The 24,972-nt window shown below is 46.4% G+C and overlaps 1 protein-coding gene across 2 annotated transcripts in view; it reads right to left on the bottom strand.

The window, feature by feature from the left end:
- The window catches only part of KIAA1671 (KIAA1671 ortholog), an 86,326-nt gene extending 68,704 nt beyond the window's left edge, over nucleotides 1-17,622 (bottom strand). For both annotated transcript variants that reach the window (XM_054219066.1, XM_054219067.1), the window contains exon 1: nucleotides 17,477-17,622. The gene's annotated coding sequence lies outside the window, so the exon portion shown is untranslated. The remainder of the gene's footprint in view (nucleotides 1-17,476) is intronic.
- Between the last annotated feature and the right edge of the window lie 7,350 nt (nucleotides 17,623-24,972).

Raw genomic sequence — 24,972 nt, forward strand, 5'->3', positions numbered from 1 at the left:
TCTCTAATTGCTATTGCCAGTACAATTGCATAACTATCATCACTTGTTAGAGCTTCACGGAGATCTAGACATGCACTAAAGAACACAAGTATTTTCAACTATCGTTTTCATTGTGCTGGCATCTCCGTACTGGGGCGAAAACTTTACACCTTTATTTTAATACCCATTATTTTAATAAATTAAATATTCTAACCCATGTTACAAGGTAAAATAGTTAAAAGCGTAACAAGTTATAAAGCACTACAGGCAAGTAGCTTCAGTAATTCAAATTGGCCCCACACAGGCAATAACCTTTATAGCAAACCAAAAATTCAATGTTAAATAGGCTGACGTGTCCCCATAATGGACAACATAAATCTAAGATGACATTCTTGATGTAGCAGGACAATCAATTGATTGAGACAATCGTTTAGGAAAACACATTAACTGATGTTAAAATAGGATTCAACAGCAAAATGCAACTGTCCGTAACCGAGCCGGAAACACACTGCGACAGCTGCGGGGCAGAGGGAGTCATCCTCCACATTTCCTTGAATTTGTGAGGCAAAGACCGGTCTGCAGGGAATGACTTGTGAAAAAAATTATATGCAATTGTCTGCTTCTGTAGCTGTCAATCCTATAGTTTTCATAACAATGCTGGTGTGTCACGTATAAAAAGCGATCAACCAGGATTAATCTACCAAAAAAAAAAAAAAAAAAAAAAAAAAAAAATCACAGTCACCACTAGTGAGCAGTAACATCCCTGGCTGGGACTGTCTGTCCGGCAGCATGTCTGCACTCTGTTCAGAAAGAAAAGTTTTTTTCTAGAGAACAGTTTCAGAATTTCACCCTTTAAAAATGTGCAGTTTGACTCTGGATTATCAGCCTGCTTGTTCTGTTGCACTTCCCCCTCACACAGCACTGATGGACACAGTGCCCATCACCCCTCCATTCTTCCCAGCAAAGAGAGATCCCTCCAAACACCAACCGAGACCATACTTGCCCCTGCGTGGCCATTATTATCAATCCTCACCTATTTTCAGGGTTTTCAGCTCTGAGAAGATCTCCACAAGTTTCTGCACAGTGAGTTTTGGGGGCAATCCCCATTGTTCTACAGACAATTAAGGGCAACTACTTCTCTGTCAAGATAAACTTTGTCAAAACCAGACTCTTGGCTAGGGTTTTTCCTCTTTGTGCCTCATTGACGGTGTCTTCTCCTCAGAAAGAGATCCACCAAGAGCACAGAGGCTGAAAGAGCACGTTAGGCATTTCCTCTGACCCGTACAACTATCTCATTACATCTCATTCTTCCGTAATTTCATTCTCCACAACCCTCTCATTGACAGTTTCAGAGTAAACTCTTTTCCCTTCCCAGTTTCACAGAGGGTCTAATTTGTTTTGAAAGCCTCGTGAGACTCAGCTAGAACAAACCCTAACCAAAGGAAAAATGCTTTGAAATGTTGGTGAATCATCATTTTTTGGTACCAGATGCTGTGCATCCTCACCCTCCTGAGTGAGTCATCTTTTATTTCCAGCTAGCATTCTGCACGAGGGATTCCACCTGGCTCATCAGTGGCTGGGTATTTTCAGAAAGTCCAATTCTTTCGGCAGTTGAAATAGCAAACAAAAGCAAAATCTTGATTTCTGCCAACAGAGGATGACACTCACATTACTGGATAAGGCTGAAGTCAGGCTAAGAGCACATTTGTGCGGAAGGTCAGTATTCCCAGCAGGCTTCAGAAAGCGCTGTTTTGTTTGCTTATGTCATCAAACATTTGCCTTTGTGGTCAGCTTCAACTCCTATTAATATTCTTTTAGGTTTCATCCTCGTAAAAGCATTTCACCCACAAACAAGGCCTGCAAATGACTTCCCCCCATTATATACAGTTTAATGTGGAAAAAAAAAAGACATTCCAGAAATAATTGCATTGCATGCCAGATGAAATATTAATGATCAGGTTTGACTACAAGCAAGAAAAATCGACTATGGAACCAAAAAAAGAAAAAGAAGTCAAACTAAGGCTCTTACAGGAAGATACTCGGTTGTTTCAGGTAGAACACTATTCTATATGCAGTTCCCAAAGGTCAACAGGGTTACATCCCTGACACAACGGAGGGTGGATACTTCAATTTTCAACCTGACAAATTTATCCTCAAACCTTTTTAGAATCATTATTAAACTCCCTCCCAATTAATTTGTAGGAACAACAACAAGGTCATCTTGTTGCAGGAAGCTTAACTTCACTTTTAACTGTATTTAAAATAAATTTTTGATTAGAATACGTTTTTCTGTGTAGATTCTAAAGGAACAGGGCTAAATCCCCAGCTATGTCTTTTTCCTACTCTTATGCTGTACATCACGAATACGAGGATATTAATCACATACTAATTTATTTATACCTCCTTTGAGTGTATGGACCTTAGTTTAGAAGAGGTGAAATTTGGTTCATTATTGTTTCAGAAATACATCAAGTAGCTCTTCACCCCTCCAACCTCGAGCAGGCAGCGCTTTGGACCAGCCCTTTCCAGCTGAAGCCCGCGGAGGCCAGGCAGGGCTGCGTTTTCTCCAGAGGCTCCGGCTCTGAGCATGAATGCTCTCATTTGGCAGGCACGCCATGGACACGGCTGAAGGAGAGCAAGGAGATGGATGAGCCAGCTGTCTGCAGCACAGATACAAATACAGGACTGAAAAAAAAGCCTTTGGCATTCTTCCATTTGATACTCCCCTACAGAATACCATGCTCAATACTGTGTTTCAACAGTAAAAGGAGGTTAGAGACCACCCACACCTGAAAATATTTACTGTAATTGTACGTAGGCACCTCTTGGCAGTGAGGGAAGACAAAGGACAACTGTCTCTGATCTCAGAGCTGTCAGAATACAGATATTGCCTCTGGATTTTTTGTTTCGCTCGCTTTCAGAGGTACCAGCTGCTGCAAATGCTTTATAAGCAGCAACGGTATCATTGGGACAGTTTCCTCCCAAAACACTGGTGAAAACTACACAGACACTGACATTGAAACTATTTACTTCATGGACCAAATGCAAAGTTAAAATACCCCTCAGAAAATCCCTGCAGAGAAAAACTTTGCTGAGGTTGCCAGCCAGTATGGAAACCAGCAACACTAATGGAAACTGCAATGGTGCAACACTCCCACGACTCGTGAGAGACAGCTCTGCTTCTGCCCCAAGTGGCACGCAAGTCAAAGTATCGAGTGAAACAGATCTGTGGGCTTTTGTTTATTAAAAAAAAAAATAAAAATCCACCTACTTGTTATAAAAATAGGCAAGTGTCTTCACAGAACTACTGCTGGCAAGCAAAGGCTATGAAGCCTTGAGAAATAAGCCTGACACATCACCCTCTGCACCCAGGAAGGAATCAGAGGGAACGGATCATTTCATAGAAACCAAGCTTCCGAAGGTCACTATATTACAGAAATAGCATGATGTGAGAAGACATTTCCTGCTTGCCTTTATGCGTGGCAGGTGCTTTTGTGTCAGAAGGGACTGTAAGAAAGGACAAAGCCCATAATCCTCTGATCTTCCTCTTCAAATTCTAACAGGATTTCCAGTGCTGGAAAATGCATTTGTGACCTGGCCTGGTAAACCACCTTCAGAAAGCATAACCAGCCCGCGTTCTTCTGTGATGGACTTGGAATCTCCAATACTAATTTTAAATGCTATGTTTTTTATACAACCATCTGATTGCTGCAAAAGGGATTAAGGTATTACCGTAGGGGGAAAAGAATAAAGTAGTTTCATCAGGACTTCAAGAAAATCTGAGGCTAGCGGCCTTGCAGCACTACTTTCAACACACTAGGAGACCACTTCAACTGGTTCATCATCTGAAGAAAACCCAAACGCATGAAATGGAGGACAAAGGAAACAGAGCGATGGGATAGAAGACCAAAAAGAATCATGACAGATTAAAAATTATATGTGTATATATATATATATGCACATCTGTAAGACAGAACACCTGGGCAAAGCTAAACTGCAGAGTTTCCATAAGGAAGACAGCTTTCCTTCTGTTTTAATCCTTAAAATTTGTTCTCACCCTAAAGGTTCAATCAAAGCCAGCTGTCTCAGGCCACTATACAGCTACCGCCAACATATATTAAAGAGCAAAACCCAACTGACCTGGGGAAACTGTCTCTTTTATTAGTTTTACAGCTGCACTTGTCTTGAAGGATAGATTCTGAGCTACATAATCACTAACTAAAAGACTCATTCACAAAAAGCATGTGCCACCTACAGACGAAATACTTAGAGCAAAGATGCTGTAATAGATTATGCTGCTTCTAAGTTTTCACCTAGCTAAAAAGAAACTTGTCATTGCCTATTCTTGTTACAAATGTTTATGTTCTGCTTCAGCTGTTACAGCTATACTATTTGATGTCTTCAATAGCTCATTTTCCACTTCCTTTCTTAAAAATAATACGCTAAAAAGCTCTCCATTCAACAGCTTTGGATTTTGCTGCTAACAACATGTTTTCTTGAATACAGACAGCCAATACTGTCTAGCAGCAATTTCTCCACTCAGTCCACCATTCTACCTTTCAAATATTTGTGTTAGTCATAACAGAAGCATGTAGCCTAGCTCGGTCAACAAGAAACTATACTCAAGCCCAAAATACTTGTCCCAAACACTTCTCTAGAAATTAACTACAGCGTAATGGGAGAAACACACTCTGAACCAGCCCTGCTCTAACCAGGGGGTCAGACCAGATGATTCCCAGGAACAAATTATTCTGTTCCATGAACAAACGAACAATTTATACGCCTGTCCCTTCATCTTAAGGATCTGCACCATGGCGGTACCTATCTGAAGTGGAGAATAATGCTATCTCCCTGTTACTGTTGGAAAAGACAAACGCTATGACAACAGACTGACAGATTCGCATCGATAAACGCCACAACTTGATCTCACTTCCCCGCATTCCCATGCCAAGGCAGGCAGGTGGTCCCAGGGAGCAGCTTTCAGAGGCAGTGCCAGCAGGGACACCGACTGCTGACACTAAAACAACACCTTCCACAAACCTTTGCTTCTCCAAGATCCACCTCAGAATTACCACAGAATGCAGCTAAGTGCGCTGGGTACAAACATTTGGAAAAAAAGCCCTCGGCACTATCCAGTAAATTTTGACTAACAACATTCCTAACAGCTGACAATACCAACGGTGGCAGCACAAATAACACTGAATTGCCTAGAAAGGGGGAAATCACCTCCGTCCCGAGCCCCGGGTCTGCAGGCTCAGGGCGGGCTGGCACTGCCAAGACAAACCCCGGCTTCACTGACAAACCTCCTTTTGTGCGCCAGCAGAAGCAGATCCCGACACGTCTCTCAGATGTGTGAATACAGAGGAGTTTTTATGACTGACCCTTTTTTTTATGCATGGTCCCCGTAACCCAAAAATATTTAAGGCAAAACGGAGGGAACAATAGAATTGAAATTGGACTTGGATTTGCATGTCATTGGCATCATCTGGGGGAAATTTTCCAGTGCCCTCAGCAATGGCATGACCACGTTGAAAATCCGGCTTCAGCACCAGTTCTGGTAGGCCAACACCATGGAAAATACTGGTCTCAGCCACTTTACCCAGCACTCAGTATGTTGCAGGATAGGTTATCTGATAAAAATCCTCCTTTGCCCAAGCTGTCGCTCCTATAGCAGCAATTCAAATGCTTTCCATAAAAGATGACCCAATTTTGAACAAACCAATTATTAACAATCTTCAACTAGATTAATTTTACTCTAGTTATGCCTTTCAGTATACAGATGGAGCCATTAAAACTCATTTGAACGGACACGACCATCAGATTCACAATTTCCACTCACATCCCATAAATACTGAAAAAATTACTAGACTAGCGAGAGATGGGTGGATCTAGTTTGAGTCAAATAAAATATTGTCATAAAAGCAAAATACTTGGTGGCATTTATCATTCTGTGAGCCAAAACCCCTTATGTCATCCTCTGCTCTACCAAACAATTACATACTTTGAAATTAATCTTTTGGCCTCTCAGGTTGTTAACAATTTTCAGACAGCTCTTTGATCTCTTCCTTGTATATACTCAACACAGCATTAATTTGGGTAGGACACATTGCTGCAGCAGGGTGCTGCCTCCTGTCAGGCATCAATAATCTGCCCCAAGCTGCATACCCATAAAAAAGCAGCTATGTGAAGAATGTTTTATGTGCCAAAGGAGCTACTGCTGCTACCTTGATGATAAGGCTCCCATTTTTCCTTCAGTGGTCACATCTAGCTTTTCACATATGCAGGAAATAGTCTCAGGTTTTTTCCCCTCACCAATGCAATTACCCATTTCAGAAACACTGGCTGGTTTTGCTAATTTGTATGTATGTTTCTTTTGTTACCTGCTAGCAGGTTATTGTTATCAGCAATCCACAAAAGAGTTCCCTCTTCCTCCAAAAGCGATACGAATTGAACAGAGCATCAGAGAGTTCTGTATGACTGTGAGGAGTCAAAGCAGTGACACTACGTTTCTTCCCCTTTCTGAACAAAAGCACGTTTAAACCAAGAATTCTGACAGCACAAGGCCTGCACGTGCATGTTAGCCATTATTTACTACCTTGTTGTTAAGAAACACAATGTTATTCAGCAAAATCAACCACTCAACACATTAAAATGATGCTAAAAAAGTAACAAAAAACCCACTTAAATGCAGACACTGTCAAAGAATACATGGTACAACATAGACATTTTAAGGCAGGATCATAATGAATAGCTGACACAGGCATATTTTAGAGCTCACAAAAATTAGCAGGAGTGAAAGATGACAAATACGTTCTCAACAGTTCACCTAGACGTGAGAACCTAGGCATGAGCGCTCACTTGCCTGGGAGCATCCAGACGGAGAAGCTTCCCTCAGATCACACCCACCTAACCACACTCACACCAGGATTACAGCAGCCTCAGCCAAATTTCTCAGGGCATAGCCAAAGATGGGATTTTAATAGCATTTTAGTAACCTGGGAATGATCTCACAGTGAACTTAGAAACACCATCTTTCCAAAGTTATTACAAAGAAGGTTCCTTTGACTGAAATCTGATCCAAAACAAAAACAGAATAGCTGAGTTCTCCCAGCTCCCAGTCCATTCCTGCCCCCAAAAAGCCACACAGCAAAGCATGACTAACTGATCCTGGGTTTAGCTTCACAGCATCACCGCTGGATGCCTCTGGAAGGCATGAGACACGTTCACCAACTTCAAGAGGCACAATAAGTCCTGCAGCTGCTGGGGAAACTGCTGAGCTGACTCCCTCACTGGCCTTTTTGTTGCAGATCTGAAAATTCAAATAGTGACATGACATTGACATGAAAACAACAGGTAACTGACACTGGATCCAGAATTTCTGCAGAAGGAATTCCATCTGAATCAAACCATGCCAGTCCAAGGAGCTGCATGTTAAGGCCAAATATGTCTTCAGCTTCCTCAAGTCAGTGGCAAACTTGGGAAGCGAAATCAAGGATCCACACATCCCAGCGTCTTTCATGAGACAGCAGCCAGTGGAGGATGCTTCAGAAGTGACATAGGCACAAAATACTATTTATTTTCAGTTTCCAGTAACGTATAGTTTAGAGACTTGATGAGCCAACAGAAGACCAGGCACCTGTTCAGTGAAGAAGATCTGGTGATTTTTTTTTCTTTTGTTTCATCACGTACGAACCAAACATGGTTTGCTAACCATTGACAAAAGATACATCTGAACTACTGGGACACAAATTCTGCCCAGGAACGGCACCGATCAACCTGAGTTCCCCTCCACAGAAGTCTTCGGGTCAAAAGCCAAAGTGGTAAAAATCAGGGTTAGTGAAAAACAGATACATAGTATGGGAGAAGAGATCTACCTGACCAGAACTGCCCGATGTTCAGACAGTGCATGGTCTTGTTTGTTTTGCCGCAAAATGATAAACCCTACAGATTTTGATGCCTAATAAAAGCCAGTCCAACTTAGTACAAACACTGCCTCGCACGCTGGTTGAAAGCCAATATCGGTTAAATAGTTATAAACAACCTTCTGTTAATTATGTAGTTTTAAAAACACACTCATGCCTCAACAAGTGCGCTCTCCATGTAACCCAGGGCAGAGCCATTGAATCTGGCCAACAGTCCATTCTCTAGTTACTCTTTGAAGACAAGTTCAGGTATTGACTCTCTCTGATTCCTCAGCAATTACTACCCCTGGTCTCAAACACGTCAGACAGCTCCACAGCCAGAGCCCATCAAGCACTGGCAGTGGCCACCACGCTCAAAGCAATGCCAGGGACTCAGACTGACCCCCCCAGGCAGGAGCAGCTGAGCAGGAAGCTGCCAGATGGCCAAGTGTCCAAATGGCATCCTTTGCCTTCCAATATGTGCTGTTATCAGTTTTCAAGCTTTTAAAGCTCTCCAGATGCTATCCTGTCATCTGCTTCATTACCTCCTTCTCCACACTCCCAAAGACGTTCTCAAACTGCTGGATTTAGGTGCTCCTCCCACATTCACAGGTTTTTTTTCCACACTCCCATCAGCAACTGAGTCCTGGTGGAACCAGTGTAATTAACAGGATGCTGAGATGCAGATCTCCACAACAGGGTTGCCTCACAGTATTTGAAGGAGCCAACATAAGCAGAAAATGGAGCAGGCCGCAATTTATAAGGGTTTTAAACCAGTAAGAAAAATCCAGACTACAGCAGCCCTGAGCAGGAGGTAGGCAGGAAAGCAGAAGTCGCCCTGCCCCGAGAACTTGTGGGAAGGCTCCAACTGACCCGAGGTATAATGATGCTTCCAGTTCATCAGGAGCAATACCACCGAGTTCAACTTTCCAGTGTTATTAGAAAGGACATAACAGACATAAGAGTACAATTATTTTTAGAGCCAAGCTGAGCAGGAAAGATGGCAAGATCTTTAACCTCAACGTAAGCATTTTTAGCATTTTGAAAGTGTACTAATCTGGAATTAAAGCTGTTACGTTAAAGAAAAAAAAACCTCAATCGAGCTGCGACAAGACTTTTGGAGACAATTTGAAAAATATACTAACCTGCTCCTTACAAAGCCAAGCTTGTGCAAAAACCATCTTAGTCAACCTTACATCTACAGTACAAAAAACCTAGATCCAAAATTACTACTTTTAACATTGCGTGCAACAGTCCAATATCAACAAACATGAGACTGTGTGATTATTACTTTACACTTATATCACATACACTTTAACGCATCACAAATAATCTCTAAAGATAATATACATGCTGGTTAGGAAACAATACTGACACACATTCTTAGTATTCAAAACCAAATATGAGACAAAAGGCTTAGTAGTGTTTGTAAGAGGTGTCAGTAACGGGGCCCAAATTACACATTTGCTTCAATACACGCTCTCATTTCACTTTTGCACGCACATAAACAGTGAATTCAATCATTACAGCTGCTAGTCCACCCTAACTTTTTAGCCCAGTATAAAGTGCCTTTGGGAGAGGAAAATATGTATTTCGTCTTAAACAAAGCTTCAACCTCTCCATCGTGGTATCATCTGCTTAGATTTCATCTTCAGGCATAAGCACCGACACAACAGTGACACTATTTAAGCAAGTACTCCATGTAAAGAACTCGATTCAAACCAAGATCTGCAGACACGTTTCTTGCACGCGATTACAATACAGCGCACAAGAAAGCTTCTCCCTGTCCAAAACTAACCCTCTGCGCTCCAAGCCCAGAGCAAAGGCTCTGATGGAATCTGCAAGCACTGCAGAAGCAAAAGGAAGCGCAATTCCAATATGTTTAACGACTGAATTAGCATAATGCTCACCACGCAGAAACCAGTTTCCCTGACCTTCTTGAAATGCTGATCTGTAACTATTGATGAGTCTTTCCTATGTGTACTGTGATTCATCTATATTAAGAAAGAAGTCAAGAAAACATCCGTTGCCCTGTCAAGTTTAGTGAGAATGGGTCAGACACACGGAAAGCTCTCCTGCAGCCTCACACCACCACGTAGCAATAGGGACCATCTTTCCTACTAGGTAAAGTTGTATTTAGGAGAGTAACAAAATATCTGAAGTTTTGCTAGAAGCTCTACTGTAATCAAATCAATTCATTTAATCTCTCCTTCACAAGCAGTAAACACAGAGAGCTGCAGTGATTTATTTTAAAAAAAAAACAAACAATCATTTTGTGAAGAATGTAAACTGAACATTATGACTAGTAAGAATTACATGATACCTAAATTCAAACATGCTTTAGAAATACTTAATATTATTTGCATAAACAAGATATCTATTTTCTTGGGCGTGATTGCTATTGTAGGCTCAAACATGCAAAAGAAGAGCCCTGTATCATTGTACATGCGTGCTGCAAGAATAGGATGATATTTAAGTAAGTCTGCAACCATCATGTTGCTTAAAACATTCTAAGGGCAGATTATACTAATATCTGACATTTAATAGTGCCAATACAGCAAGAGCACTGTCTGACAACAAATACTAAAAATGACACTTCTTGTAAGGTCTCTAAGCAAAGGAACGAGCCAGCTGAGCTGCACAACTTTAGCATAAATGCCCGTTTTAGAAAGGCATCTGTGCTCATTTCGTTCAATGAAGAATTCCGAGTGTTCTCATGAAATATCAAACACAATTATGGTGGCCAGAAATTCCAGCCCTGTTTAGAACGTATCATAGCTTTGCTGGGCTGAATACTTTCGTTATGGATGAGACAGCTTTGTCCATCGAAAGCCTTGTATGGCTGAATATCCTTGCAGCAGATAAACATCCCTCTTAAATTTTGGCACAACTCACTCCCTACCAAGAGTTACTGATACTATGGCTGAATTGAAAAAGCTGCCAGACTTAATCCAAGCTGTAGTCTGAGCTCATTAGAAGAGCAGAATAAAGACAAACTTAAATTCCATTCCTATTTATGTCTTCCAAATTTGTATCAACACTGTGAAATAAAAATCATTCTAGTTTTACAACAGTAGGAATAACAAGTTTTAGAACTTCATATTATTAATAACACTTGTTGAAAGACAGAGAAAGCATGTCTTTAACCAATACTAAGACCAGAAAAAACAGTCACTATGAAAATATAAATAGAAGGGGCTGATGTGTATGGCAAGAACATTATTTGCATCAGCAAAAGCACACACGAATACTCATATTTTCATGCTTTTCTCTAAAATACTGGCAGCTTTTTACCCTTAGAAACTATGAAGGGTAAAATTTTTTTTAACTATTAAACTAGCAAAACAAGGCATTGGTATCTTCACTTCTTCACCTCTTCTCCAATGTGCCAAACCTATGTATTTTAAACAACAAAATGCAGATAACTTTTTCCTCTGATTTTGCCATCCATCTAATTTGCATCCCAGTGCTGCTCCCGCAGCAGAGTCACAGTTGTCTGGCCCAGCTCGGAGAGCACACACGCTTCCCAGCCGCGCCACAGCTCCGCGGACCTCGCTGCCCAACTGTAACTGGGTCAAGCCTGTAGCTGGAGTTAACAGCCCACTCAGCTCATGACAACTCTCTCCCCAGCCCCCAACCAAATTAAAGGGGTATTTTCACCGGGGGCGGGGGGAAGATTTAGATCTCCTACCACTCCATGCTAAAGCTTACGCTAATTCTGTAAAATAAGACAAGTAAAAATTGCACCAAAACTAGAGCCGTCCATATGCTGCATACATACGCTCTTTAAAGAAACTGCTGTAACACACATGAATGCTTTTTCTAAGTGAAATTGTGTAGATAACAATTCAATTGCTGAAGGTTTGGTTATCTTTTTCTACTTGTTACAGCAGGCTAATGACCATCCTGACTCATAATTACTACAACAGTAAGAAGCTTTCAGTTCTCACACTGCTGCAAGTCCAACCCTTATCTTCTTTCAGGCATGCAACAGCTTTAGTAGAGCCCAAAACTGAAAGTTTTGGCACTTAATTCTGATAAGAACTTCTAATGAACAGCTCTGTTAAGTGGCTTTAAAGAAGCCCCCTTAAAGATCCGCCCCCACTCCCTCCACGGGTGTTTAACTGCATGTTTGTAGGACACGACTCAAATCAAAAACAAGCCACATTTTGGGTAATAATTCTCTGTAGTCCTATACTGCTCAAATTGCATCACTGCAATCATACAAGCCTAAAAAAAATTAATTTCCTCTCCTCAAGCATTATTTTTTTTTAGAGATGAGTATAAAAAGAAAATTCATCTCCCATTGTTTCAACATAATTGTAAGGTATACAGAACTGTGAAAATATCTATTAAAAATCTCCTATTTATATAGATGCATTGAAAAATAAGCCCAAAGAGCTCAGGAAGCCGTTTGAAGGCTTTCTTGCCTGAGAAGATCCAGCATCACGTATTTCCAGAACAAACCAAAGACAGCAGGAAGCAAGGAAATAAGCCACCTTGATTTAAGAATCTAAGATTAAGCTCTTTACAGAAGTATACTTCTTTTAAGGAGTGTGGATTATTTAAACCTAGGCCTGACAAAAATCATCATCCAGTAGACCTACATAGCCCTTTCTCATCAGATGTTCAGGTCATACGAGCGTAAATTGATATCCAGTCATGAGAAGAAAAAAAAAAAGGAAACATTACTAATTTTTTTAACCAATAGCTGCAAAAAGATAGAACAGTCATCATGCTAAATTTAGTGCATTTTGCCAAAACTCAATACCTACATTTTCCTAAGAATTTGTTTTTCCTGACAGTTAACAGAACCTAAGATATGGAATGTCCACTGAGCATAAAACTGCCTCACCCACAGAAGCCCATTCAAGGCAAACAGTAATTGACTTGCTATGATTTTGATTTTTTTTTTTTTATAAAAGTTATTACTAGAATACAGCTTCAAAAGAAAGGCCTGAGAGTTCAGAGAAAAGTTTATGTACGTCTTTCAAACTTACTGAAAGTCAATCAAGGGAAAAAAACAGAGACACCTTCTTTCACCTCTTTCAATCCAGCAAGTAGAGTATCTCCTCAGAGTCCGCCCCGTACAGTCACGTCTCACTGGAAGCACGTATACGGGCAACTCAACAGCAAATTCCTGTATATTTTTAGGAAAAGTCTATACATTCAACTGCACAGGGCAGGTGCATCTAGAGTTCATCGAGCATGGCATCTTCCAGTTAAACTGTTAAATCTACTGGGTCTGCGGTCATTCAGAAGGTTGCGATTAGGATTCAAGACTAGTTTGCTGTGGAGGGAATTCTACAGCTCTCCTGACACTATTATTCCAGTCTCTTTGGCTGCAAACTCAAGACGGCCACGCGGTGGTTTGCACTGCAAAGGCTACTACTGCAACGGGGGAGTCTTCATTTAAATTGATTTCTGAGGCAAAAGCAAAAAGGTTGTAGCTTTTCTCATATGATGTCTTCGGGCAATTCCTACATACAAAACAAAAAACACACCTAACACATTGCAACATTCTCAGGTTCTAGTCACCCTTGTGCATCAAGCACAAAGAAGTGATACAGATTGTGCTCACAGCATCACTGCAAGGTTCGTGCCTGGGCTTGCAGGATTAAGGAGTTTACTTCAGTCTCGCTTTTACAAACAGCCCACTGAATACAGCATGATCTATTCCACGAATGTCTCCTTACAGTATTGAATAGACATAGCACTTTCCTCCCATAAGCTGCCTGCTACTTAAGAATGGAACAATGAGCCCCAAAAGGCTATGCGGTCGTTAAAAAAATAAGTTAATAACATAAATTAGCAGAAAAGCCATTGAATACCTCCCTACAACCAACTGCATCATGCAAATTTAGCAAGTTATGAAAGTGCAAGAAAGACTTACAACTAGCATTATTCGTATCCTTATGCAGGAAAAACATCCTATAAAAAGAAATATCTTGAAAATAAGAAAAGAACAGTGACATTACATGTAGCTGGATGCAGAACACCTAAAACTTGCACTTAGGTGTACATGCATACACCCCCCCCTCTTTTACTAGTCCCATTTTTAAACAACTACACAGCACACAACTCATCATGACAAACTCATTACTCATTTGCCAAAGGAAACTTCCCCTGGCTAGTAAGCATCACCAAGTTATCAATTTCTGTGGAATATAAGCCTGAGGAAACCTACCAAGTCTTAGAGAAAAATCTTGATATGTGAGACTCCTCAGTAAGAAACCAGTACAATTTTTAAACACGTGAGCAGCCAAAGGCATGAGAGAGGCAGCTTTCTGCAGACTGTACACACTGTAGCGCATCCTTAACCGACATGCTCAAAGTAATCCTCTCAAATATGATTCCGAGTCCTCTGTCCCCGATCTGCAGAGTACTCCCCACAAGCACCGCTACAATGAAATTTTCAAGACTATGGGAAGTTTTCATACCAATAATTGAAAACTCAAGGACAAGAGGAAAATATCACCAGGAGTTCTATCAACTTGATTCTACTGATACTTGGAAAAGCCACCAGAAGAGAGAAAGCTCCATGACCGAAGATCAAACAAAGACTAATCCCGAGGAAAGGGCTAAGCAGCGAATCCAGCAACACGTTCTTCACCAAGGAGAGCGAGTTCACTTTTTACTTTACAGCAACCAGGCACACGTAAAAGAGAAGGAAGGTGACAGGACTGGTTTCAAAATTATCTAGTAGCCAGAGAAACAGAAGCACTGAATGGAGCAGAGTCCAGGACAACACCCAAGCAAAATCACAGAGCTGTGCAAAGAATCCCAGGAGGTGGAATACCCAAGCTCTCCATCTACCTTCCACCTGGCACCTGCTGGTCAGGACTTGCTTCTTCACATGTGGTCTGAATTTTACATTTAATCCAGAGACCAGTAAGAGCTGGCAGACTTTTCAAACCTAGTCTTTAGACCCTGAAATTCTTTCTCCCTTTGTGAGAAATCAGGCATCCAGGAAGCTTATTACTACCGTCAGAGGAGTCTGCAGACACAAAAGGGGCTTAATTAGCATCTAAGGTGACAGTGCTACACATGATTAGAAACAGTATTAAAAAAAAAAAACCAACAAACAACACTATCAACACTACACATAGCTCTCACTATGGCAATGATCAGAGGTAATAAACTGTTTCGTCATCAGACATTAGACTTTTCCTAATACATTGGTATCTAGTCCGTGCAGAGCCCAGCTCAGGAGAAACGTAGATGGGTACTCTGCCCTTTCTCCTCTAGAATTGCAGCGTGAGCACAAATCTTGGATTGGTGTCATTCATGTCATTTACTACCATATATAAAATGAGACAGGATAAAGTGACAAACGCCAAGCATTTGAACTAGAAAATAGCCCTAGATTTTGACTTTGACTCTTAGGGACTTTCCATATTATGACACTGTAGCGTTGCTTGGTTCTAGGTCTTTACCTATATTGGAAAAGAAACTTTTAGCTTAGAATTAAATTCAGAGCATCATCTGAAAGAGAACAGACTGAAGTTTATATTTTCAGCAAACTATACACCTATCAAAAGTGAATTACAGGATACATATTCTATTTAAATAGGATTCCTACCTCTTTAATTATTCTAAAGTAGAAAGGCTTTATAGATTTACTTGCTAATATATATCCTTGACAATTTTTACAGAAACAGGCATAGCATAGAGTGAAGAAAATCTTACCAAGAAAAAGTTTATAAATTCTTGAAAGTTCTTTTTGAAAATGTCTTTACCTGGATTAAACTGCCTGGCAATTTTATTAGAGTTTCTGCCACACATCGTCTGCTTCCCTACCACACCCTAAAAACGTCACAGGAAAACAAAGAAAAATAGTATTTTCATGTGGTTGTTAAAAAGATGCAAAGCCTTCTACTTTATGGAAGAGAGACAAGGAGAAGAAAATACCAAAAACCTTCAATTCTGGCAAAAAGTACCTCTGAAGCAACTAAACAACTTCACAGTTACCCTGGAAACATAGTTTACCTCTTCAGCCTACCATGAAAATTGCCTGTAATTACCACAATGGAATAAAGCATCAGTTTTGACAAAACATCAATTGCTATATGCTGCAATTGCTTTAATGCAGCACCAGTACTTTATCATAAGCAATACTTTATCTTGAATAGAATGATATTACTACACTCTGAAAAATCAAAGCTGTAGGTATAATAAAAGGTTACAATATCTCATAATGGTATAGAAGAGCTCTGCCATCTGCCAAGTGTGATCTCCCTTAATCCCATTCCTCACACACAAATCAAAATCATACAGATTACGCCACAGAAATAGAAGTCAAGCCAATACCTGAATCCACAAGATTAATCTCCTACCTTCAGACGGGAGAAATGCAAGAACGGTAACAATGCTGCAAACAGACTCACAAAGGCAGAGCTTTTTACACGACTCGACACAATACCACACAGGAAATAAAGTGATTTCACAGATTAGCTTCACCCTTTCAGAATCCCGATTTTGCTCCCTCCCAAGTCCAAGCGCAGAACTCCATGCAAATTCAGGGAACTGACCTCCATGGGATCTTTTGGATCGGCCACTTCCACCCTTAAGTAGAACTCCACACCCCTCCGTCCACAGATAAATCACTTACATTTGGAGTTCGGAAGAAAAACGGACAAGTGAGTTGCATAACACAAGAGGGCAATACAAATCTGCCCACCTAAATGTCAGACATGCTTCTAAAATAAAAACATACACACGCATGGGCTGATATGCCAACAAGCAGCGGTATGTGCATCCGCAATTAAAAAGAACCAGCGTGATGACCTTACACTGGCACTTAGAACTGACTCTAGAGAGCAGATACGTTTCCTAAAGTCCGAGGCACAAGAGAGTCACATACCGCACTTCTGAAATGCCCGTGTCCCTTCTGCAGGCTGCTGTTAACCCAAGTAGTAGTCGGCACGGCTGTAAACTCTCCGGGGTGGGGGGGTCGGGGCAGAGGCGGGGGAAGCATCTTTATTTGTACGTTTAAGAACGTCAAGCACATTATCATCGCTAATCCAGAGGGGAACAGATAATTGCAGCGCTTACAAAAAGTCATCTTGGATTACAAAATAAGGCTCTAATCTGCAGCGCTCACCAGCACAACATTAGACCCATGAGCCACCAAAATCACTGCCAAACCACCTATAACCCCTCACAGACCCCAATATTAAAAGTGCGAAGGGCGCACTTTTTTTTTTTTTTAAATTATTTTTTGAGGGTCTTTTTAACCCACGCCACACCAAGACCCAACTTCTCCCCTCGCCCTTGCCGCTGACGCAGTGAAAAACAAGAAGCCAGGCCAGCCCAACACCGCCCTGACGGACCTCAAGACCCCCATGTGTCCCCCCGACACGGTGCCGGGGACCTGGGGGCACCACGGGCAACGCCGCCCCGGGCCCCCCCTTCCTTCCCCCGGGCCGGCTCCGAGGGCTTCGCCTCAGAAGGGGGAGAAGGAGAAGGGGGGGGGGGGGGGGAGGCACCGGGGCGGCTCTCCCCTCAGGCTGAGTGAACCGGACCCACCCGGTGCCTCACCGGGCCGGGCCGCCTTTGTTCCGCGCCCCTCACCAGAGCCCACCACCGGCACTTACCCCACCGAGGCACCGGGCTCGTCCCTCAAGGGGAACCGACGCGGGACGGCGCCGTCTCCCGCCGCAACGCGGGGCGGGGGCGGAGGTGGGGGGGGAAGTTGCTAACTGAAGTTTGAGGACGGCAGAGCCCAGCGGCCTGCCCGCCTGAGGTGATCGGCGCCCGGCTACGACCGGACACCCCCACCACGGGGGCGGGGCGGGACGGGGCGGAGCGGGGGGCCGCCCCCTCCGCGCTCCCCGGGGGCGAGGGGCTGCTTGGGCGGGGGGAGCGGGCAGCGGGTGGGAGAAGGAAGGGAGGGTTCCGCCGCGGTTCCGCCCCGGTCCCGCCGCGTCCCGGGCTTGCGGGAGCCGCCGGCCCTGCGGCGCCGGGCCCGGCCCTTCGCCCCGGCGCCAGGAGCCGCCGGGCCGCGGGCGCGCGCGCAGCCAGCCCGGCCCCGGGCCCGGCGGGGAAGCGCCTCTGTTGCCATGGCGACCGCGCGGCTCCGCCGGGGTGGGGCGGGGCCTCCCGCCCAGCAGCCCTTCAGCGGAGGCACCGCCCCCCTCTCCACCTGCCCCTCCGCTGGCCCCGGGCGTGGCGCCGGCGGCGCGGAGGACGCGGGTTCGCGTCCCGGCCCTGGCCAGCGGCCAGCGGTGCTAATCTGCTCCCCCCTTCAATAACCTCCTCCCCGGTTCCCGGAGGGAGAGGGCCCGGATGAGGGCAGCCGCCCCTCCGCACTGCTCTGCCGCTGCCCTTCCTCCTCCCCTAAGGACAGCACAATCCCCTGTTCCTTCACCCAGCTTCCCGCAGCCCTCCCTGGGCCTCCCGCCCTCCCTAGACAGGCGCTGGGTGGGGGACACCCCGGGGCTGGTGGTGGCCCTTCCGGGTGAGATGTTTTGTCACCATTGTCCAGGCCGTCCGCTTTGGGCTGCAGAGAGGGACCCCGTGAGAGCCTCCCTGCCAGAGCAGCGGCTGCAGCCTCTGCAGGGCTCTCAAATGGCAGCCCGGAAGGCACGAGAGCCCAGTCCAGGGAGCGCTCCTCCTCAGAGGGGACACATGTCTCCTCAGGCCATGAAGTATTCCTCCTCAGACAGGGAGCATTTCTCCTCAGATGGGAGCATTTCTCCTCAGCCAGACACCCCCCTCCCCGAGGAATGGCGCCTGAGACGCTGACTGTGCCCGTGGGGCACCTCAGCGGCCCCTCCGCCATCTCCGAGGTCATGCCACGGTTGTAATAATTCAAACGCTCCCCATGCTGCTTTTCGTGGTGACAAAAGGTGTGGTTTCGTGTGACAGAGGAGTCCAAAGTCGGCCCTGGGGGAGGCTGATGACTCATGGCGGGTGGGCAGTGCCCAGGCGGCCTGGGGAGGGAGGAGGGCCGGCTCGCAGCTTGTGTGGCCGCGGGTGGCCGGGAGGGCCAGCGCTGCGGCCATGCAGGAGAAGCCAGCCCCGCATCCTCACCCCAGCTCTTAGCAGGCCCTCGAAAGGTCAGGCAGCAGGTCCCGCACCCCTGCCGTCGGCGGGGAATTTACTAATCTGCCATTAACCATCCCTCCCGGGGAGCCAGCTGAAATCTCACCTCCTCTGCGGGCGTCGGGGGTCCTGAGCAAAGCCAGCGGGCTGATCTCCCCGTGACCCGTTCCCGAGCCGCGCGAGGGAGGTGACACCTCTTGGCGTGCCTTAGCGCCGAAGCTGCCTCCCAGCAGGTGCATGGATGGCGGCCAGCGGAAAGGTTTCAGCAGCAAAAGCATCCAGCTCTGCAGCAGCTGCGCGAAGAAACGAGCGGCGCCTCACCTCCTCTGTCCCCACCCTTGTTGTGTACGCCCACATCCCATTTAAATTAAGATCCCTTTCCCACAGACTCCCCCTCCCCTTGCTCCCAAATCGGGATAATATATGTGTTTTCCCCCACCTTAGCGATCCTTTTATCTTCACCACACACGCAAACACAAAGGCATCCCAATTCCCATTCATTTGCCTTTCTCTTCTCCAGAAACCAAGAGGTAACCCGTCCCCTTGTCCACCCGTGCCCCCCCAGCAGCCCTCCCCGCCAGCCTGGCAGAAGTCCCCTCTGTGCCAGCAGTCCCCTGGCTCAGGCTGGTGCCAGCGACTGGTACCTGCCCGTACGGAAGAGGGTGATCCATGGCTCAGACCAGTGCCTTCTGCAAAGAGGCTGTTACTGCTTCTTACACCTCTTTGAAGTGGTTCTTGTTCCACCCATGGCTTGGGAACCCCTGCTCTAGCACACAGGGCTTTCCACAGGTAATGGGAAAGAATGAAATTGTCTGATCAGTTATTCAGGAGCCGCTCTAATGGCAGCATCCTCCACAAAAACACCTACAAGCAGCGACGCAGCCAGACACGAGAGAACTGGCCAAGCCAGGCTCCGGAGGCTACGTAGCCTCTGGGAGGCTGCATTCAAATGGGTGACTTCAAGGAGAGCAGACGCGTTCCCAAGAAGCTGCTGCCTCATTTCCCACTGTCTGAGGAGGAACCTCAGCGTGTGCCTTTGCAAACGCCCGAGGAGATGAGACCTGGGAACTTCAAAGCAGCCACCAAAACTCTCAATGCTTCAAGCCCCGGCAGGCCAGCGGCGGCAGCTGCACCTGCGAGGTTGCAGGGCTGCAGGGTAGATGCATCGGTGCAGAGCAGCCTGGTCTTGAGGATGCTCCTGTGCAAAGCTGGAGGGGCCGAATCCTCACCCTCACTCAGCCTCTCTTGCCCTGGGGATATCCCAACCGTGTGGGAACAGGAACGGCACGGAGCAGGGAACTGTGGTACCTGCAGTGCTGCTGCAGGGAGCCGGGTACCCCACCGGCCGCCACGCTCAGCCCTCACACCCCAGCTCCGGCACCAGGCAGGAGAACCACCACCTCACCATCATCCCACCACCATCCCACCGTCACCCCACCCCTGCGGCTCCCTCGGGCAAGCGCAGGACCTAACACGCGACATTCAGCCCTGGCTCCAGGAAGGGTTTCTTCCGTCATGCCCTCTCCCTCCCTGAGAGCCTACGATCCCACGGTGTTTATCAGCAAGCGTTGGACTAGAGTTAACCGCAATCTAGGGGCAGAGTTAAATGCAGAGTCCTGTTCTATCCCCCCCCATGTATATAAATTAGAGCTGTAATTCCACCCTGCGGTGTGGATGGCAATAGCAAACAGACACTGCCAAACCCATCTTGCGCAGACATTTGAGCTTTGAACCTTTGGTTTATGATTTCGCCAGAACTGTCAGCGCGATGATATGCAAGCAATATACAGTGAAGGAAAAAAATGAGAAGCCCCCTTATCTATGAGAAGTTTCCATTTTTTAAACACAAACATTCTTTGCCGTCAAACCAACAAAAGGCTCTGATGTATGAGTTTACAAGCAGCTCTGCTTCTGAGATGGGTAACGCCACTGTTTCTACCGTACGATTAACTTCCAGGGTGGGGCCTTTACAGAATTAAACTAAGAGTTGCATGAAACAGCGAATACCAGCAATTGTTGTGTGTCCAGGCAGGGCCGCTCGGGCGATCTGGTTCCTCTCGCATAGTCTGTCAGTGCCCTATAGTGGAGAAATGGGTTAATTGCATATGCCACCTGGGGCAGCTGCCAAACTGCTGCGTTACGCTCCTGCAAACCTGAGGTCAGGCTGCAGGAGCGGGTGGGGAGATCCCAGGCAAACACCGTCACCGCTGGCCCGCCGCCCCCACGGGGACCAAAGTCTGCTCCCGCGTCCCCTCTGCCGTAATGGCAGCCAGGCTCTGCCCGACTTCTCCGCATGCAATGGCAAGATTCCCTCCTGTCTTCCAGCCATCAACAATCTACATCTCTTCCCGCTGAGCAAGTTGCTCCTGTTCAAAGAGGTGGAGATGCATGCAAAAACCACTTCACTGGATCTGGGGAACAAGCATCTGCTCTTCTCAGGCCCGCATGGGTTGAAATGTTCTGGCCCTAAGCAGTGAAACACTTTCAGTGTCCCGTCCTGCAGCGCTTCGCAAAGTAAGTGCTCCCATGAAAGCCAGAAGGTTCAAGATGAGGCCCCAGGAGGAACCTGCACATCTCAGGCATTAAGTGCTGCAGGAAGGTGCTCCACTGCCAACTACAGATAATCTACAAAAAGGAAAGTAGAAAATCCTCCTACTTCCCATCACCACCACCCCAGGGGTCCTTAAAAGCTCCTTTCCCACCTCTTCATGTTCAACCACTGTGAAAATCAGTGCAGAGCTACACAGAGGGCACGAAGTGCCCAGCCCAGAGTGCAGCAGAGGCCACAGCCCGGGTGCAGCTCTCCTGATAAAAGCCCCACTGGCCACCACCCCCGCCATCGCTTCCTCTCCTGCCTCCAAGTTTCACTCCTGATTTAAACGGGAGCAGGGGTGGGAGAAGGGACGCAAAAGGGAGAGTCCTGATTTAAAGGGAAGAGTCTGTAAAACACACAGCCCAGTGTCAGCCAGCTCCTGTTGGCCATCATTCGCGTCCTTGCGAAGGTTGAGCTCTGCCAGGGCAGGATCAGGATTATACCTTCAGTATCCACAAAATACTTCTTCCTCCAGAAAGGAGAAATTCAACAAGGCAGAGGTTGTCAAACCTCTGCTGCTGAAAGCAGCTTTAGCCAGAAATCCTCGACAAAAAAACAAGGATAATTGAGCATCAAATTTGTATGTATAATGCTCTTCAGTAGGAAGGAGTGGTTAGATTGCACTACAGTGGAGGTTTTATTGCAGCAGAGTAAAAAAAAATCAGTGGGTGTGGAATTTTTGTCAATTATATAAACTTTGACGGTTTTGCCCCCGCTGGTTTGGGCGAGAACACAGCACCCATCCCGGTGCGGGACCCACCCTGCGCTATCAGCGAGCGGCACATGGTCAGACGTGGGGGGGACTGTGGGGAGAACAAAGGAAAGCAGATTTCCTGGGAGTCTGTTTTTGTTTTCCCAAGCAGAAGAGTGACTCAGATTTCAGCTCGCGCTCCTGTAACTCAGCCAACAACAACACGTTGTTAGTCAAAGTGATAAAGGCAAGTATCTTTGTTCCATTTGCTGAACTAATAAAAGCTCAAATAAACTTGTCCACCCAAAGGCCGGCTCCGTCAGTAAACCAGAGGCCGTGTGCTGAACCCCGAGCCCCCCTCGCAGTGACAACAGCGTCTTGCTCCTGAACAGCTTCGCTGAACTCCGGGAAGCTACTCAGAAAATACGCTTCTGGCTAAGCCGGCAGAGATGATCTCGGTTTGTGCATTATCCTAGTTGAGAGCTTTCCGACAAATATCGTGAAGCCCTTACATGTCATTCTAACGCAGCTGCTGAACGTGTCGCAGAAACGCTTTCACTTTCTGAGAAATGCTCCAGGAAAAAGGGCTCTACTTCCTTGTGCTTAAGAAACGGCTTAACACAACCCTGCTCCTTTGTCTCCTGCATCAGAGCTTGTTTTTCATGGCTGTGAGGTCTGTCCTCAGCTCATTGGAAACACCGTAGCACGAATCGCTCCATGGCAGCCACCGCACTCAAATCGAGTGAAAGGAGACCCCAAAGCCCAGGCCAGCAAAGCCCGTCCCTGATTGCACAGCCCTCGGGCTCTCGATGCTGCGGGGCTGGGTAGGGACTACGGCTGTCGGCACCGTTTGTGCTACTGCACCTTCCCCTGGCATCGGGGTACGTCAGTGGTGCCTGTGCAAACCGCGCCATACTGGTGCACAAAAGGATTTTCCCAGGTATCGCTACACCCCGTTGTGGGTAAGCCTTTGTATACCGGCTTTATTTTCCTTTGAAAAAGGAAATACGTGTTAGAACACCTCAAGGAGTCAGACGCAGGTAGAGGTGCTAACAGGGCAGAGCAGACCGCAGCAGAAGTCGGCGTTTAGACTAGAAGTGCTTTCTTTGTGCTGGGATTTAACGTGTTCGTTCATGCATGTTAACAGTGCTATAAATACGCCCGGTCCTTCCCAGCCACCAGGGCCACGGCCGAGGCGCTGCACAGGTGCCATGTGCCACGACGTTGGGGACGGTGTGTTAGGACAAGGCGGGATCACCGGCACAGCCCTTCGGCTGTCCCCTCACCCCGTCACACAGCCACCGCCTGGGGCTGCGCTGGGCACGTGCCAGGTGAAACTGGTTTGTCAGCCACCGCCACCGCCGCATTCGCACAGGCAGCCCAAGGGCTCCGACTCATGCAGCAGGGAAAATACCGGGGCTGCCACCACCCCTCCCGCCCTCGGAGGAGCTGCCACCCTCCGACGACACCGGCTGAGGGTGAAGCATCTCCTGAAGTGCCCGTGTTTGCATCCCGGTGCACAAGGTTGGGAGCAATTCTTCGTCCCGCGCAGGATAGAAAGCTGTTGTCCTCTCTGCTGTACGGAGGTGGCAATTCTGATGGAAATGCCAGTGGCTGCACCGACACGCACTTCAAAGCACAGCCTCAGGATATCTGCTCTTGTGAGAAAGGATCCCGAGTTAAAAATTAATGAAATTCACTTTTAGGATCATTTACTTTCCTCCATTTAAACAGCGGGATTTTCGCCAGTCTCTCCGCACCAGCAACGCGGAGCGTTTCTGCTTTTGCACGTTGGGGACCTGGCCTCTAGTGATTAGATTGCCAATTAATACCAGGTAATTAACACATTCGCAAGGGCTGGTTGAATCCCATCCTGACGTTTTGCAAACTGTGTGTGTTTGGGGAGTGTCTTCCTCAGCCTTTTGAAGTTCTTAACCATGAGCTCCCTGGCAATCAATTAACCAGCGCTAAAAACTGGTGCCGTGCCATTAGAGCAAACATGCCCCAAGAAGCAAACATATTAAGGATTAATTAAATACCAGGTTTTATTTAATTAAGCCTCTTCTCCTAAGTATGTAGAGGCAGGAATCTGGAGCTAGCGTCCAATCTTGCTTTTAGTTCTACCCCGTTTCTAGACAGGCAGTTAAACTCGGTCGGTGCTGTTTAAAACATGACATTCAGGCGGATGCAAATCTGTTCTTCCCTCCCGGCGCGAGCGCAGGAGCCGACAAGCACAACATCGTTAAAAGGTGGCTGATGGCACCAAGTGCTCCCAGGGCCAGGGTTCACTTCTTCCCCGCTCCCCCGCACGACACCCTCCCCGGGGAGCGCTGGAAGCCCCCGCGAGCACCCAAAGACCTTCTGGAAACTCCAGGGATGACAAGTGCCAGCCCCGAGCGCAGGCAGGGACCCACGAGCAGCTCGTCCTCCCGCTCTCCTCTCACCCTCCTTGCTTTCTCTAATGAAAAACTTGTCACTGCCGTTACCCGCAGGGAGAAAGGCACCGCAGCCTGTCATATCGCTACCAGTGTAAAGGTCTAGAGGTAGATCCAGGAAATATGCAGGCAAGCTAACGAGATCAAGCCCAAGGTCACTTTATGGAGTGTTTCAGAGAGCAATCCCTTGCCTTCTGCACACCCCGTCTGCGTTGGCGGAGGATCACACGCAGATATAAAAAATCACCACCGTGTCCTGGCTCTGGGCTGCCCCACGGCCGGGACCTGCCCTCGCAGCAGGGCCCTCTGCCACCCTGTCACTGTATG

The sequence above is a fragment of the Rissa tridactyla genome, chromosome 13 (assembly GCF_028500815.1).
Source record: "Rissa tridactyla isolate bRisTri1 chromosome 13, bRisTri1.patW.cur.20221130, whole genome shotgun sequence".
NCBI lineage: Eukaryota > Metazoa > Chordata > Aves > Charadriiformes > Laridae > Rissa > Rissa tridactyla.